The sequence below is a fragment of the Rhinichthys klamathensis genome, unplaced genomic scaffold (genome assembly GCF_029890125.1).
Source record: "Rhinichthys klamathensis goyatoka isolate OS25496 unplaced genomic scaffold, OSU_Roscu_1.1 h1tg000119l_1, whole genome shotgun sequence".
Taxonomy (NCBI): Eukaryota; Metazoa; Chordata; class Actinopteri; order Cypriniformes; family Leuciscidae; genus Rhinichthys; species Rhinichthys klamathensis.
Window position 1 is genome coordinate 694,270 of NW_026606656.1, and position 15,934 is coordinate 710,203.

The 15,934-nt window shown below is 34.6% G+C and overlaps 1 pseudogene; it reads left to right on the forward strand.

The window, feature by feature from the left end:
• The window catches only part of LOC130088393 (uncharacterized), a 539,769-nt pseudogene that overhangs the window by 340,764 nt on the left and 183,071 nt on the right, over positions 1–15,934 (forward strand).

Here is a 15,934-nt window from a genome sequence, read left to right on the forward strand (position 1 = left end):
TTTGCGCTTATATAATATATCCCTATTGTTCCATATATAATATTTATGTGGTGAAAAATTATGCTTGAAAATCAATGACCATGATAAAAAGGCCTGGCGATGAAATTCTGAGAGTTTCACTGGTACTTTATCAATATTATAATTACAACTAAGTAGAAAATGTATATTACCAAGGTTAGAAAGAATATGGGAGGGTATAAAGTTCCAGATTGAGTAAGGATTTCTGACAATCTGACGAAGCCAATTAACTTTAAATGTATTATTTAACATTTCAAAATCCAAAACATTTAGGCCACCATTTTCATATGAATTAGTTATAACTGTTTTCTTTATGTAATGTATTTTGTTTTTCCAGATAAAGTCAAACAGTATTTTATCTATTTCTTTGCATATTTTCTTATTAAGATGTAAAGCCATTGCTGCATAAGTCAGTCTAGAGATTCCCTTTGCCTTTGTAAGTAAAACTCTGCCCCTTAAAGAAAGATCTCTCATAAGCCAATGATTAAATTTCCTTTTAGTTTTTTCAACAATTGGATTAAAATTTAATAAACACCTTCTGTGCTGATCTTTAGTAATGCTTATTCCCAAATACTGAACCTCAGATTTTAAGGGAATACCATTATAAGATGCTTCAGAGCATTCCTTGATGGCCATAAGCTCACATTTAGCCAAATTTAAGTAAACACCAGATGCCCTTGAAAATTCACAGATTAATTCAGTAGCCACTGAGATCTGGTCTTCGTTTTGAATGAAGAGCGTAGTGTCATCTGCTAATTGGGTTATTTTTAACTCTCTATCAAAGATAGTGATGCCTTTCATTGGACTTGATTTAATATGAGAAGAGAGAAGTTGACTCACTAATAGAAAGAGGTATGGAGAGACAGGGCACCCTTGCCTAATTCCTCTAGTAATATCGAATCTAGGGGAAGTACCATTTAATAATTTGATAGAACAGTTGCCTTTTTTATAAAGGGTTTTAATTGCTGCAGAAAAAAACCCCCCAAAATCAAATTTTTTAAGCGTGTCAAAGATGAACTGATGCTCTACCGAGTCGAATGCTTTATAAAAATCTAAGAATAATATAAACCCATTATCCTCAATCAATTCTGAATAGTCCAGGATATCCAATACTAATCTTATATTATTCGTTATATGTCGATTTTTCATGAATCCGGATTGTGATTCATCAATTACGGAATCCATAACTTTTTTCAATCTTCTAGCTAAAATTAGGGCCAACAATTTATAATCATTGTTTAATAAACAGATGGGGCGCCAATTATCAATATATAGCTTGTCTTTTTTTGGTTTAGGGAGCAATGTTATTAAACCTTGTGTTAGAGTTGGTGGAAGATACTGTCTCTCAATGCTTTCAGCAAATACTTCTACAAGAAAAGGAGCCAATTCTTTGAAAAATAATTTATATAATTCAGATGTCAAACCATCAGTACCTGGTGATTTTGAATTTTTCAGATGACTAATTGCTTCCGACAATTCAGATATTGTAATAGGTTTATCACAAGAGTTCTTTTCATGTTTATCAATGGGTTTAATTTGCAACGAATTCAAGAAGGCATCAGCAGTCACCTGAGAGTAACTTGAGGTATACAAATTCTTATAAAATTCACTACAGTACTGAGAAATTACTATATGATCATCTGTTGTAACCCCATTAATGTTTAACTTATTAATGGTGTTACAAACAAAATTCCGCCTTTCTAAATTGAAAAAATAATGTGAGTTTTGTTCCCCTTCCTCAAGCCACTTTCTTTTAGAACGAATAAAGGCACCCTCTACTTTTTTCTTATACATGTCATCCAATTTACTTGTTAAGTCGACCATTTCTAATTTTTCGTCCTCTAGAAGAGAATCTGGATGTTTCTGAGACAAATTTGATATTCTCGTTATTATTTTAGTTTCTTCAGATCTTTTACTTTTGGCCATTAATGAACCATATTTTCTCATATATTTGCCAATTTCAAATTTTAGAAGTTCCCAATTTGTACTAAAGGCATTTTCCATCTTGGCTTTAATCCAATGACTAGAAATTAAATCTTTAACTTTCTTTTGGACCTCCTTATGCAGCAGAAGGGAATTATTAAGTTTCCAATATGAAGAATTTACATTATGTGTTTTATAAGACAGCTTCACTTTTATATAAATAGCTTTGTGATCTGTTAATGGAGTAGGTAAAATATCTACTTCGATCCCATCTTTGTCAAGACTTTCAGAAACTAACCAATAGTCTATTCTGGACCGATTGGAACCTGATTTGTTACTCCATGTAAAGACTATATTATTAGGGCATTTAGATCTCCAAACATCTATTAGATTAAATGTATCCATGAAGTTTTTGAGATTAGTATTTGTAGATTTTTGACGTCCTGATGGCCATTTATCAACAGTATAATCCTGCACAATGTTAAAATCCCCTCCAATTATAATATAAGCATTTGGATATTTGTCTAACCAACTTTTAAATGTATTCTCTATGATCCCTAAAAGATTGTCATTTTCTGACTTCCTATTGTACCCATAGATATTAGCTGTAATAATATACACATCATTACAATTAAGTAGCAAACAAACAAAGTGACCTTCTGAATCACATAATGACTGCACAACTTCACCATTATATCTATTCTTAAGTGTTATTACCCCTGCTGAATGTTCAGAACCATGGGAAAACCATATTGAAGACCCCCATTGACTATTCCAAAATTTAACATCATCATTAACCGAATGAGCTTCTTGTATATAACAGAAATCAGCTCTGTATTGTCTAGCAAATAAAAATAATGCTTTTCTTTTAATATTATTACGCAACCCCCTAGCGTTAAAAGATATAAGAGATAAATCCAACAGGTTTAACAGAACAAGTTGAACATACAAAATGTAATAAATGAAATCTTTAGAAGAATATAAGGAAATGAAAATCAAGATCAGCACCCATTAAAACAATTAAACTAGGATACTTGACCATTTAGCCTTCCATTAGGAAATTTCTTCACTTTCGAATTGAAAGCATAACAGATCACCTTATCAACAACATAGGAATGATTTTTTGATTGTCGCTTTTCCTGAAACTCAGAACAACAAACCTTGCGTCTCAGATGGATTGTAATATAACGTTTGTCTATTGCTTATGTTATTTCCACGCCATCAACAAAACCTCGACCTCCAACGAAGTATGCCGATTTGCCCTCCTCTCTTGCCTTTTTAATCATTGGCCACAGTTTCTGCCTTGATTCCCTATCCTCCTTCGTTAAGTCTTCAGTGAAGTGCAAACCATGACTCTGAAGGAATGGGTTGTTTTTTGCAGCTTTCCACACTGCTTCCCTGTATCTCCTCACAACGAAGCGAATGATGACAGCTCTTGGCCTCGGTTCGTTCGGACGCTTGGAACCCACGCGGTGCGCGATATCTATCGCCGCTGGCATCTGATCCCTGTCTTGTGGTAACACTTCTTGACAGATGCGAATCACTTCCTCGCGAATATTTTCCTTCACTGCTTCTGGGATGCCGTGTAATTTTATGTTCCATCTTCTGCCGTAACGCTCCAGATCGGTCACACGATTCATGCAAGTGAGGGTAGATTGTTCACTCTTCTCCACACGTCTTTCAATACAACACATCTTTTCTTTCAAATCCTTGATTTCTATGCGTGTAGCTTTGACCATCTCTTCTAGAGCATCGCTTCTGGTGTTAATGAGATTAGCCAGTTTAGCTACGATCTCGTCAGACTTCAAGTTGTCGGAACAGACTTGGGAGAACGTAGGTTTTTTGGCTAATGGAGGTTTACTGGGTGTTATGGGAAGTGGAGGAAATTCTTCGTTGTTGTTCAGGTCGTGAATTATTCCATCTTCGTAATCGTGATCGGTGATAACCTCCATGCCATCAATGTTTGCTGCTTTGCTAACAGCATTTGGACGTTTCTGTGCAGATTTGGGCATTTTACATTAACAATATAACGCAAAAAAGAGAAAAAAAAACTGTCAAAAAGATGTAGAAGTTTTGCTCAACTCGAAAGATCTTTCCAAATTCGAGTCTATCCTTCCTAACTAAAGTTGGTGCTGAGAGCTCGAAAATTCAGTCCATTCACACCGCCATCTTGGTCGGCCCCCCCACTAGATAGGTAAATCAAAATCAGCATCGCAAAACAGAATTATCATTTGCGCATGTGCGTTTTCATTTCTGCGCATGTGCAGGTGGAACGGATCGTGTACCGACACCGATGACGTATCCACACAAACCGAGGCCTCGTTTGTCATCAGTCACGTGATTTTCACGTTAACAACACAAGCCTCGAATCGCGGCTTCATCTGGCACGCCCATTTTTTTCTCGACACAAGCTCCGATGCCTCGGTTCAAATGTCACATCACTAGTAATGATATCTGCAAGGTTCAATGTGTCATTTCACGACATGGTCGATCTGTAGTTACGATTTAGCTCCGAATTGAAAGGGCTATGCGGTCTACTTTAGCCCACCTGGCGAAATCAAAGCAATCTGGTCTGCGTACGGCTTGGCTATAGCCATGATTCATACCAGCGAAATAGTATAAGAATAGTATAAGAATATTAGTCTTAAAAATGTTTTTGCTCACACATCTTAATGTTTGCTGCCTGTCACACATAAACATAACATTCATACACAATCTACGATATGACTGTCTATCATTTCAAATTAAATCAAATGCAATTGCATTTCTCAACCGCTAGATGGCACAATCGAAACACTACTGAGACATGACTACTGGGACTACTGGCGGCATTGCGCGACTAGATCACTTTAACCAGATCTCGCGATAAACATGTCTGCCATTTTCAATTTTATTTTACACGAGGCAGCTGTCGGAGAGCAACGGGTGAGCGACACTCTGAAAACCTTCAAATGTATACTTCGATCTTGTAAGTAGGCGTGTTATTTTTGTTATGTTCATTGTTTAAATAAGTTAGTTGTTATAATGTGTAGAAACCGTGACATTTTAACATTACCATTGCAGAGTAGGCTACAATTTTTCTGCAACAAGTTAACGTTACCTGCACGTGTTATTGCAACTGTGTGCCCTTAATCTAAAATGAATCTAAATTCAAGGTGGTAACCATGAAACTTATCATTACTATTTTATTTGTATTATTATTAAAGATACCAATATATTTTTGTTTTTAGATTAGAGTAAGAAATAGGTGAAAATCTAATAGACGTCTAACCATAGCCCAAGAATAGACTAGTCATCAATCACACTACATATACATGTAATAGACAACAAAATGAGGCATAAGGATTCTTTTCACTCAAATACAACAGGTTCTCATAAATGAAAATCCATCCAAACCAATTAAATATAAAGGATTTATTTAGAACAATTATATTAACAACTTCGACAACATTCAAACATAAAAATGAACAAATAAGAAAATATGTAAAACAACTTAAGATACTAAAAACACTTTGTAATCACAGTTGACTTTGCTAACATTATGGAATATCATACATCTCACAAGTTATTTTGGAAAAAAATAAATTTATCCAGATTAAATGTTATTTTGGGCTAAAAGTGGGTTACACATAGCCGGACTATATCGGGTCTATATTTAACCGAGACGTTGAAATGACGGCTATTGCTTGCTGGGATCTGTCACAGTGACATCTGGTAAGATGTTCCATTTCAGTTAATCCTCTTTAAACGTTGGCAAGTTTTAAATATTAGGCTAAAGGTAAATTTCCCTTTCTAGTCCGTTTTGGCTAAGGCTAAATAAAAGTCTAAATAGTCCAACATGTGGGTTATAAAATAATAAATGAAAGCTACTTGTTAAGAGGTTACATATGATATAGCTGCTATTTTTGTACAATATCCCCGGGTAAAGTGTCAGTGTGACTATGCTTTTGACTACTGGGGAAAAGGAACCTTGATCACTGTCTCGTCAGGTAAGAAAAATACCCACCTAACAAATCAAAATCTGATTTAAGTACGATAAATGTTTGCGCAGTTATTTTGTCGAAAAATAAAAAGTTTTTTTTTTACATTAAAGCAACATTTCAATGTCGAGCTTTCCTTGTTATGCGATTAGAACAATTAAAGTAAGGACATTAGTCTAAAGTAATTAGCTAGAAACGCAAAGATTCAGATTATTAATTAAATTATAAATAATTGTATTTGCCCATTTAAATAAAACAAGGGATTGGCTACATGTCTTTCAACAAACTCTGAGCGTTGTATTTTTATACTGCACTGTACCATTAAAAGGATATTGTGTAACTGGGCTTTCGACTACTGGGGAAGCGGCACCAAAGTCACCGTAACAAACAGTAAGATTTTATGATTAATTGCAAGGACATTTGTATCGTAAAAAAAGACAAAATTTCATGTGTGTTTTATTATTTATTTATTTTTATTATAGCCTATCTTTAACAGAGTTAGAGTTTTCTATTGCAAACTGTCTTAATTTAGCTGTTGTCCATTTCACTATAAAGATACCTTTATAAAAAAAACATCATCTGTTAAAAACGAACAGAAATACAACAGTATTCTTAAACGACGTCCGTTGTACATTATTCTCACATGTGTTGCCTTAAACTGCTAAAATATTAGACGCTGAAAACAGCCAGAGCATAAATATAAGACTAAAAAGTCTAACTAAACTGTAACGTCTCTGGTTCGTTTTAACTTTATGCACTGATATCCACTAATATAATGTGTTATATTTTAAATTGTTGATTGCATCCTGATATTATTAAATAAGAATAAATTCAAAAATAATTTCACATTTCTTCTACATAAATGACCCATTTTAAATACACATCCATCTTCCCAGAGGTGAAGTGCCCCTTTAATGAAAACAGGATTTTTTTTTTGGTTGAACAAATGCTTTTATTATAACAAACTTGAAACCATTTGTTTGTTTTGTTTATTAAAATTTCAATAAAACATGTCTAATCAATTAAATTTGATAATTGATAATGAATTAGATTAACAACTTATTTTTAACAGTAATAATTTATTAAAATGTTTAAGAAAAATATTGTCCTGAAATGTATTTTATTCAGAAAATTAATGTTTCTTTTTATGATTTAATCCAAATAAATTATCAAAAACGGTTGTAATCAAATGTAAATTTAAAATTGTGTCCTTTTATTTCTTGGGGAAGCGCTGCAAAAACAGATTTACTAAATTAAACCATGGACAAAAAATATATTCCTTTAAATAATGTTTAAATAAAATGTATTATTATTGTTGTTGTTATTATTATTATTTAGAGAAGTAGGCTACGTTCTATTGTATGCCTATAATAGTAATATATTTCTGTCCTAATTTCTCCTAGTAAAACCAAACTTTTATTTTGACGGGTTGTAGTGAAGACCAAAAGTGTAAAAAAGTGTTTCAAAGTGTATTTGACAATGGTTTATCTCAAATAAAATTATGAAAATGCTCATTAGGCGTTCTCTCAGAGCAGCTCTGGAAATGTTCATGTATTCATATCCTCAAATTGTTTGTGAGACTCTGAATGTCACGCGTACTTGAGTATGTAGTTAGTAGACAAAGCGGCGCAGCTCAGCAGAACAAATAGGGTTATATTTACATGCATTATTTTTGTGCTAAGCTTAAATATTCACAGACCATGTCGCGATTGGATTTATTGCACAGTTCTACTTTGCATGTATTCATCCATCCATTATTTTGCGTGTTTTACGTGACATGTGCGTTATGTAAATTTCATTTTCATGACTGGATTCCGGGGTTCCCTCTGCATCATGTAAGTCATTCGGCCTTAAGTTATACTAATCGGGACATAGCCTAAGTTACCTTTATCTGCAGGAGGGATGGTGTCCTATATCCTCCTTTTGCAGCCACTTTGCGTCCACATTTTTTGCAAATTGGATATCTATCCTCGAGGACAAGCACGCTTTTTTTCTACAAAGTATTTTCATACTGGCCATAATTCGCTTGGCGCTTCGGTTTCAGCTTCAGCTGTGTCTGCGTCACCTTTTTTGCGCGTTTGTTCTCCCGCCCTTCAATCAATGCAGTAGTTTCCGGAGTGTGTTATCTTTTCTTTTATTATTTTTTACTCAGTAACGGATATGATTTCAAATGTAGCGAAGTACAATACTTCAAAGAAAACATAAGTAAAAGTAAAAGTACAGATTTTAAAAACTACTTAAAGTAGAAGTACACAAAAAAAACTACTCAATTACGTAACGCGAGTAAAAGTAATTCGTTACTTTCCACCTCTGTATATTAGTCTATTATTCGTTTAGATAATCCTTTATTCATTAGCCTATATGTCTGATAATAAATATGACTATAAATATGCTATGACAGCATCTACATTGTTCAAAATAAAGATTCTTAAATGGCATTGATGAATAACCTGTAACATCCATGGAACCTTTCCATTGCATAAAAGATTTTTTAGATTATTAAAATGTTCTTCACACTAAGAATTTTTCTTTTCTTTTAAGAACTGTTCACTATTAAGGTTCTTTGAGGAATCCAAAATAGTTATTCAAGGGTAATTGCTGTAAAAACTCCCTTTTGGAACCTTTATTTCTTATGAGCCCAAGAAAAACAATTTCTCCGCTAATTCGCGAGATTATGTTTTACGTGACCATTGACCAACTATAAGACTAAGACCAACTAGTAGTTAACCAAGGGGTAATTAGTCTTACTTTTTTTATTAAAATTAGACCAGTTTAGTACTTGTTAAAGCAACTAACTTCAAAAAGATATGACCAGTTTTAAAGAAGAAGAAGAAAAGATTACTTACTTGCAAGATAGCATAGTCTAAGCAGTTTATCAACATGGCAGGACTCTGAAAGCGGTGTAATCTCAAGCAAAAAAAATAATTTTTATTTTTCATTCATTGGTTCGTTCATTTGGCATGGCCTAGTGTTGCACATGTATTACGTTATATGTTGTAGTTTATATATTGTCTGAGAAAGATGTAATGTCTTTACAGCTCAACCATCGGCGCCGAAGTCCATCTTCGCCCTGTCTCAGTGTTCTGCTGATTCTACTGGGCACATCACTGTCGGCTGCTTGGCCAGAGGTTTCTCCCCTGCGGACTCACTCACTTTCAAGTGGAAGGCTCCTGGTGATAAAGATCTGGATACTTTCGTGCAGTATGCAGCGTTCGGGAGTGACGGAGACTATACCAAAATCAGCCATCTGCGTGTGAAAAAAAGCGACTGGAATCCTCAAAACCCTTACATATGTGAAGCTTCAAATTCAAAAGGCAATTTAACAACTAAAGTAGTTCCACCAGGTAAGTCACATCTCTAAAATGTCTAACATTTGACATTTGACATTGTAGCTACTTCATGTGTCCCTTTATTGTATTCGAAAGGCACTGTAAAACCAACTGTGCAACCCAAAGCTTCACCAGGTAAGTCACATCTCTAAAATGTCTAACATTTTACATTTGACAATGTACTTAATGTGTCTCTCTAAGATTATGAGGATTTTTCTTTGAGGAGGCTCATGTTTGAAAATACATTTTAGCACACTCTTATAGGTTTGACAAATCATTGGTTGAATTATTTAATGCCAATGGACCAGCTGTTCTGAATAAACTTCTATTTCAAATTCACACAAAGATGCATTATTTTAAACTGATCCCAATTCACAGATATACACATAAATCCCAAGGAATACATGAAGTCATTATTTTCTTTCTTATTTTGTGCAAATTAAATACAACAAATCTTCTGGCAAAAACTGCAAGCCCATTTGAAATGCTTTCGCTTTCAAAAAGCTTAGACTGTCTTGAATTGATACACTATTGTTATTCATTATTGTTTTATTTCTCCTGTTTGTTAAATGACCCTTTATCACTTCCTTTAATTCAGATGGACAGAAACCCACTGTTACCATTTACAGACCTGATAAGATTGTCAGCGACAATGTCTCTCTGGTGTGTGAGGTCACAAGCCCTAAACTTGGCGATGTCTATATCATGTGGAAAGTGGGCGAAGAGCCTTACAAAGAGGCCATAACCAGTGCTCATTTTCATCAAAAGAACTCCACGTCTGTTCTCAGCATCCTAACAATGTCAAAACAAAAGTATGAAGATCTCCAAACCGTCATCACCTGTGCCGTCAACATGGGCGATAAAGAATCTCCATTACAAGTGACAACCAGCAAAAGTAAATGTCCAGAATGTCCAGTTTGTACTAGCAATGATTATCATTGATAACTTGTATCTGTTCGTTTGTACATTTTCCAGTGCTTATGCTCCCTGTTGCTCACTTGTCAGATTATGTCTTTGATGTTTTTGTTCATTGGTCAATGTTCTGCTTTTTTTTACTTAACTGCATGGGTCAAACTTCAAAGCCACATTTCACTCAAGACTATGCTTAATTTGTTATTGCATGAAAATACAAACAGAAACATAGTTATCATAATATCATAGTGTGACAAAAACAATAGTTTTCAAAAGCAAAAATTTATTCTGACCTGTGCAAGTGTAATGTTTTTGTTAAAATTGCGCATTTATGTGTTGCCCTGTGCTTACTGTACCGCTGTAGCCTTTTCATGTCCTCTGATATAACAGTTTTAATGTTTTATGTTGTATGTTTAAAAAATATTTCATTTTGGTTTGACATTTATGTTGTCTTGCAATTTTAAGCAATAAATCTTTGTGTTTGCAACTTTGCATGATTTAGTCCAGCTCTCATATGCTTCTTATAATCAAAAACGTTGCATGCTTTACATTCTGGTCCTGTTTTATCAGTATTTAGAAAAATTAGAATATTGTTGTGACTCTACACATAGTAAAGCCACTTATGGTGACCACCAAAGTCACCAGTAAATATTGACATTTAAAATCAATAAGGCATACAGATGTTTTGTTGTAAGGATGTAGCAAAATGTTAATTTTATAAAATGTATGGTATAATGCAGAAAAAAAAAAAAACGATTAAGAGACAGGACAGTGTTGTATTTTTGTCTCTTCTGTGTACATTTAGCAGTGTGGGCAAATGAATGTGTGTGAGTACACATGTGCAGTACATGTGGCCGCCATGTGCTTAATTATACATCAACTAGAAGCCTAGTAAGACTCATTGGACTTTAAATTCAGGATGTGTGATTTATGTTTGCATTTATGTACTGGACAATGTGCTTATCCTGTTCATATGTCCCATGTACGTGTTTTCTTTTCCAGGGGAGCCACCTGAGCCGGAGAAGGGCTTTGCTCTGAATTGTAATAAAGATGTTCTGGAGGAGGATGAGTTCAGAAGTCTCTGGTCCACTGCCACGTCCTTCATCTTCCTATTCCTCTTTTCTCTGACATACAGCGCTGTACTTAGTTTCTTCAAGGTAACCCAAACATTATTCAATTGACTACAAAGCATTTTAAATAAGATGATAAATGAGATACTGCTACAGTTATATACATATCGGCTTCACTTTGGATTGCATCATGTAACTAAAATGGGTTTTTATTATTGATCTTATTGACTTTTTCCAGATGAAGCACTGATGACTTTTAAAAAGAACTTCAAAAGACTCCAAGGTTTCTTATTCTGATTTTGAATCTACATAATTTGCCTCTATGCACACATTTTTGAAGATATTGACAAAATATGTATACTTAGTCTTTACACTCATCAATAAAGTCTTATTATGTCTATTCTTGTAGGTTATCTAGATTATTTTCCTTATATTATTTTCCAAATATTTTATTTGGCAAGAGACATTATCTTGCCGTTTCAGTAGATGTTACAGAGATAGGTCCTCCAGAACATAAAATGTGTGAGTATTACTTATATAGATACATACACTGATTTTTTTTTTATTTAATTATGTAATTACAATAAAAGGACAAGTCACACACAGAAATTTTGAAGTAGAAAGATTAAAATAGTATTTTCTTGAAAATCATACTCCAGTAAAAAATAATGTAATCTTAATCAAGTTAATTAAGTTTAAATCATAAATCCATTTAATCATTTAATTTAATTATTTAATTTGTCAAAAAATATTTTATATGACTTTAGAGGGCAAACATATATGTGGGTCATTGACAAATATGGCTTCAAAAAACTTTTTAACAACTGATGCAATGCATATGTTTGAGACATGAACAATGTGTTTAAAAAAGTTTTAGTTTTTTAAATAACATTTCAAAGTGTTCAGTTTTGGTTTTTTTACTCTCTTTCTTTGTGTCAGGCGGTACAACCAAATATAGTTGTACCACCTGACATGGAAAGTGTACCAACCTACCCATACTTGAAATCAGTATTTTTACCAGTATTTGAGAGAGATTCTACAAATCTTTTCACTCTGCCACAAGGATCAGTTGAGGATGATGCATTATCATGTTTACTGTTATTACCTCATCAATTCACAATCAAAGAGCCATGTTTGCAGTTGTGCCACCCTGACATTTGAGAATAAACTAATTGCTGGACAAATGTTTTTTCAATTATCAAAATGTTTTACAATAATACTACTGATATTTATAAAATGTGTTTATATGAAAGGTTTCAAACCTAAAATGATTCCATGGTATTTCGTTTTCAATATTTTATTATTAAGACACCATTTTAAATAGTATTCTTCTTTTCATGTTACAGGTTTGTGTTCTGTGTTGTCATTGGTTAGTTGTCTATCATGTTCACAGGTGTGTCTTTAGTCATTAGTCCATGTGGGCATTTAAGCCCTCATGTTTGCCATGTGTCTTTGAAAAGTATTGTTTCGTGTAACTGCTGGTGGTAAGCGCCATGTCTATGTTCATGTTTTTGTTTTGAGTTTCATGCCATGCCTTGCCGTTGTTTTATGTTGATCTTGTTTTTGGATATTAATAAAACTGCACTTGTTCTGTAACTTGCCTTCAGTGGACTCCCTATTACAGTTCATTTGTTCAGAGAGTTGCACCAATTGACATATTGGGGGTTTAAAACAAAATAATAAGTATTATTTAAATGTACTAAAAATTAATTCAAACTAAATCAGTTTTATAGAATAAAGTGATATATGCCCTGTATTTATCAAATTATTTCAAACTTGCAAAAAATAAATGCACGCCATGTCATTTACCCCTCTACATTTCAGAAGAACTGATTAAATAGGAGTAAATCTAACTAAACCAAACTGATTAAGGTAAAGCTTTCTAACATCATTGGAACATCCAAAAGATGTGTTTTAAAAATGTATTTCTGTTCTTTCAGTTGTTCTGAAATTAAGACTGATTCAAACTGCACACAATGACATATTCCTAGAAAAGCTTTAGTTTAGGGTACTACTGCAATGGAGATGTGTTTCTCTTAGTTTCGGTTGTTGTATGTATTTGAATATTTTGTCTCTGGGGATTGAGAATCACCAAAGCAGACGTAGCAGCTGCAAACTTCTGAGCGCTCAAGGAAACGCTCAAGGAAACGTTTTAATAATAGCCAAACTATAATAAACTTATCTACACGCAATATCTAACAATTAAGCTTGATGAGCTAAACAATTCAAAACAATTTGCAATACTGTAAAATGTATAAATGTATTTAATTGTAACAACATCCTCTTTATGTGTAGTCTACATTACAACTAATAGTTAAGATTTACTTGAAATTCATTTTGTGGTCCATCCAAAAGTATGCCGCTTGAAACATTTGCTGATAATTTGGAATGTTGCAATAAAAACTTTACAATTATTTTATTGTCTAAGTAATTTTACTTTGCTTTTATGCAAACGTGGTGGGCAAGTGTTTACTTTGACTAAGTTCTCTCAAAGGAATTTCAGAATGTCAGAATTAGATCTATTCGAGAGCTTCTATATATTCAGGGTCTGTCTTTCTTCCTCTTTCCCCCTCACACCTGCTGAAGTGAAACGTTCATGTTTAACAATTCTTGGAAATGTTAAAATGTTTACATTTCAAACCAAAGCCTGGAACAATTAAACATTAAATATAATATTTTATCCATTTTTTTCTTTCTTTTTTTTTTACAATTCAAACACGTGTTTGAGCCCGTCCTCATCCCAAGGCGTCATATACGACGCTTTTGCCAAAGCGTATCCTACGCACATGGCACCCTTTAGCGTAAATATGAGACGCAGATATATATGGGGCAGAAGGCGCCTCCTAGTGGTCTAAAAGAAAAAAGTTCAGAAAAAAATCTGGTCCAAATACTAATGATAAAAGTAATTATTACCAAGTCCTTTCTCTTCTCTGGCTTTGTCTTAATGTCGCGGTCCAGCGCCAAAAGAGCCTCAGCATCCCTCAACGGCAGAAAACTTCCGTCCATGTGGTGTCCATGTGGTGTAGGTGTAGAATGGAGATCCTGAACAGTCCGCAGCAGATTTCTTTGCATATCACACATCACCTCCTTGGCAATGATCTCTCGTAGTAATGCTGAAACCAGAACATTTTAAAAACGGTTCAGTCCTTGCTAGCTATAACATAGAAAAGTATTGTAAATTGGAATAGAGCATAAGGTCTCACCAGACTGCAGGTCCATCCCAGAAGCAGCATGAGGGGCAAGATGGAATGCTCAGGAGGCCCATGGTGGCGAGACGGCTGAGAAGGAAGATGGTAGGATATGGCTCAGGAGGTCCATGGTGGCGAGACGATTGAGGGGAAAGATGGTAGGATGGCTCAGGCGTCCCATACCACACTCACAACCCTAACCCTACCCCAGACCTAAACCTACCCATACTCTGTGCGTGTTATATTGACGCTAAAGGGTGCCATGTGCGTAGGATATGTACGCTTTGGCAAAAGCGTCGTATATGACGCCTTGGGATGAGAACGAGTTGCGTGTTTAGTACCTTTTCTAAATCCTTAACACAGCAACAGACCTGCATCACACAAATAGTTAAATAGTTAATTTTCTGTCCAAAACCACATTTTGTTAATTAAATACCAACTCTGCATTTTAAAATGAAAAACCTTTTTCTACATACACTAACTCTATCAAAACAAGGCAAACCATTCTGTTAAAACACCATTTGGAGTTAATAATAGCACTAAATAACAAATTACTAACAGTTGATAGCATTACAAAAACTGCATTACTTGTCATGTTTCTGTTCTCTCTGCATACAGGCAATATAAAATCCATTGTTTTTTTATAATTCACTTTCCTTATTTCAACCATTGGGTGAGTGTTGAATGTGTGCATTTTGTTGGCAATATACTTTCTAAAAGTGAATGAGTCATTACTTTATAGAATGTACAGTAGGAAAAAAATCCCAAGTAACATAATTGCTCAGGGCCGCCACTGGTCAAATTGGTCCCCTACACAGAACTTCAGTTGCCACCTTGGTTGAAATTGCTTTGCGGGGGTGGGGGTGTCGATGGTGCCCCCTTGGTAGTTGGCCCTTTCACAGACCGTAACAGAAGATCCAACATACGTGGCTTCCGCATGTGTAAGAAAAAAACATAAATATGCAGAATATCACAATTACTCTCCCCTACCTCTTCTCCTCCCTTGTCCTGAACTACCAACGCTAAACTATTCCTCTCCCTTGTCCAAATATTACCGTGTTTTACAATCGCTATAGGACACATTTTTCAATACACCTTTTCAAAATCCTTAACACAGTTCTCATAACCAACTTGGCACAGCAGTTAATATCACGTTCAAAATGCACTAAAGCTGACAAAACAATTAATTCAGGTGTCAAATCAACTCATTCTTCACGGTTGACAACGAACAAACACACTTTGTCCCTCATAAAGCAATGACCTAAGAAAATACTAACAATGGGTAGCATTACACTATGTTTTCTTTTGTAAAGTCTCTTTACGAAGCAAGAATGACACTCTCAATCTCTGATGTTTATAATTCACTTACAAATTGGCCTGTAGAGCAAGGGCGTAGGTTTAGGGGGGGACGCTAGGTACTAGTCCCAATCTATATTTTGAGGTGACAAATTTGTCCCCACCAATATTTAGCAAGCTCCTTTGAACTGCTACTTTGATATTTGCGCTGCATTTGG